Source organism: Triticum dicoccoides, chromosome 6A (assembly GCF_002162155.2).
Source record: "Triticum dicoccoides isolate Atlit2015 ecotype Zavitan chromosome 6A, WEW_v2.0, whole genome shotgun sequence".
In the NCBI taxonomy this organism is placed as follows: domain Eukaryota; kingdom Viridiplantae; phylum Streptophyta; class Magnoliopsida; order Poales; family Poaceae; genus Triticum; species Triticum dicoccoides.
Window position 1 is genome coordinate 612,510,283 of NC_041390.1, and position 3,598 is coordinate 612,513,880.

Here is a 3,598-nt window from a genome sequence, read left to right on the forward strand (position 1 = left end):
TCCATAGCCCAACAATCAGATCCTCGACCCATGATGGATAAGACCCAACAATCGGTAGTCACCAAGACAACAACAGTCGGGAAGCTTACAGTCGGGTGTGCCATAGGATACCATGACCCCCACTATGCATTCATTACTATCATTACACAAAGGTGGTATAATCTAGTTAAATGCGACCGTTACAAGTAATAAGTGCAATGTATAGTGGGTCATGCATGTGACCATTAATAGCTTTAATACCAGCCAGTTTTGAACCCCTCTTAGCGCACTCTATATAATCTGGAAGGGGGCATCGGTATGAGGGTTGAACTCTCTCACATTTAATCATGAGAAAAGTTTGAAAACTACACCATACTTCAACCAAACATGCATGGATAAACTTGGCAGCCCAAACCGAACTAAACCTATTGATATTCCAGTCAACCCAACCAAAATCAAATCTACTTGACTTTTCACCCAAACCAAACTAAAACTGAGTGTCCATCTGTGGGTTGGAACCATTTCCTGAAATGGTTTGAGAACCATCTGTGCAACATGAGACATTAAAATCTCGCAAAAAGAGACAATAATGATGCCCTCTCCCGAACGTGCTCACGACGGGTGAGCGCGCCTAGCGGCGGCGCCCGATCTCCTCATTCCGGCCACCCCTGCATCCACCTCGGCTGGTCCGTGATACCCCATCGCACCCTCTCTCCTCAAGCCGGAGCTCTGCTCCCTCGTGCTCCCGGCCATCCGTGTGCGCCATGGCAGTCACGGACGTGGCCGGAGCAGGTCGATCTGGCCAGCGGCCATGGCCTATCGTATTGTGGTTAACAATGAGACCTAAGAATCAGTTTAATAACCAGGTGAGAACTGTAGGTTTAACTAAAAGCGGAATCATACCTGTTCATACCCGTACCTGACCATACCCAGCCGCTTTGTACAAGAAACCAAATTAAACCCGCCTGTTGTCAAATTGAACCCATTTATACCCGAGCCAAACAAAACTACGAGGCAAAACTGACCCAACAGACCCGGTTTAGATAAAACTATTCTCAGATTTACTCACACTGTACCTGCGCCAACAAAAAGATCACCACACAGGATTAGGGACCTTCACTGTTGAGGACCCGAATTTGCATAATTCCTTCTGTGTACTCTCATCCATGACATTGTGCATTAGAGATTTGGTCTTTGCAACACCTCTTGATCCATCCAAATCAAATTTGACAGCCATCTAACACATAATCAGGGGATAACTACCTAAAATACCATATTGAGCCATTCTTCTTTCTTCCTTTTAGAACAATGATATGTAATTTTTGATTTACTACATAGTATAAAAAATTATAAATAAGATATAAATCAATAAAAATCTTTGATAAAAAAAGTAAACCTCTTCCATGTCTCCAATAATGATATAGTAGAAGACAACATCTTGGAGTGTTGGACTAGCCTCATATGTTTTAATGAGTTGTATGAGTAGTACACCCAAAAACGTGGCAGCTTAAGGCCGGTGAGCACACCATGGTTGGAGACACAACTCTTCAACAAAATATTTTCAATCCGTCGCTCAATCGCTCCACCATTGTTGAAAATACCAACAAGTGTTATTAGATGAGTCATGAGAACTGCTAGCTCCATGGAGTTACAATGGCTAATGCAACTAAGGGGAGCAAGTAAGTCCTCTATAAGTTTGATACGACACCATCATCACAATTCAGATGTTGTTCTAAACATTTGCAGTAAAATATCTTTAGATGTACTATAAACTACGATCGTGTACTCTTTATACTCTAGTAGTGAGTACTGTAAGCTCTATGTGATAATGTATTTTGAATTACTTCATATTATAAATAATTGGGAAGCTAGCGAGGCTGAAGTGAACATATAAATTACTCATAAAACTTATGAAATTAATTGATGCCCAAGAAGCAAAACTTTTTGTTATCAATAGAATGTGAAAACCAAAAGCAGTGCAGAGCCACCAAATAACGCGACGCCGAGCCACAAGATCCTCTGAGAGAACTGGCCTACTCGGAAACTCTACCATTCAACACTACAAAACACATACATCACCGACCAGCACATGCTTCTCTCTCCCTTGCACGTTGTTCGAACTTTCTTCCATTGTTGGCCACAAGGTCAGATTTATTGACGACCATCAGTGCGAACCTCCATCTTTGTGATTGGCTGAGAGAGAAAACAACACGAGGAACGAAAAACACACACAATTAACTTCAACTTTAGCGTCTTTCTTTACTGAAAAAATGGTCCAACAATCGGCTTCACAAACCACAGGAAAACATCTACCATTTCAATATGGAGAGGATAAAGTATTTCAAGACCACGAACAAGCCTATGCATATGCATGTTCGGCACAGAAATGCCGATGAAGAGTGAAAATATATTTAAAATGATATTTCATTATAGAAAAACTCCTCCTGAGAATTTGACAACAATGTGTTTTTAAACACGCTTAAAAGTGCAAACACACACTCACGCTTACATATCATCTACCAAAGAATGGAGTGGCCAATTATTAATACTCATGCCATTCGAAAGCATAAAGTTGTAGTTTGACCATCATAATTTCATGCTTTGACTATCAATGTTATAGAACAAAACAATATCTAGTATTTAAGTCTACAAATTGTTTTTTCCGTTATACTCGTTTTGAAATTCTCCATGTGGAAGTGTTCCATTGGTATAGATTTATGTTTACAAAACACCAAGACATAAAAATTATCGAACAAATGACATAGTGTAGTTGTTTCAAGTTGCTAGACATTGCTACATTAACTATTAAATACCATCTACTTTCGCAAAAAAAACTATTAAATACCATCTTCAAAATCAAACAAAATAGGGCAATTAACATTGTATAAATCTTTAGATATTGAAGGTGCTAAACTTAAAGTTATATGCATTCTCTTGGATCGGATTGATTTTATAGTAATAGTTATCTAATAATAAGAGGAAGAGGAGTAGAAATGTTTTCTAAATTTAGGCACTGTTTCCATATTCCACAACAAATTTAATTGCATGTGCTCTAGTTATTGCATATCTAAGTGAGTGAATCAAGCATAAAGAGAAAAAGAAAAAAGAAAAAGAAAATATCCAGATGAATCTCAACGTAAGATCAATGACATAAGATTTAGATGTGCAATACTTACATCACATCTAGATGTGCTTTAGGAAAACTGTTTGATAAAATAACTTCTGGTCGTACGTCATCGGCGTTTTTACAGAAAAGTCCCTCTGTAATTTAGTATTCAACCCGCAGTCCTTTATTAAGTGAGAAAAACGTTTCGTCCAGGCTGTTTTCCAAAACTCCCCCTATAGTTTCCAATATTCAACCCACGGCCCACAAGAAAAAAAAGAACACAGGCTCTCCCTCACCTCCCGATCCCAGCTGCCAGGAGGCGACCGACCCCGGCGACGCTCGATCCGGTGCCGCGACGCCCGCCGGTCGCCGCCGGCGAGCACAACACCCTGCACCACCATTAAGCCTCAGATCCTCCTCTCCCCCACGCGGCCGAGCTCATCACTGTGCGCCGCCCAGGAGGGCTGGCGTTCGATGCAGAACGACAGTGGACGGAGCTTGCAGGGCCCGGAT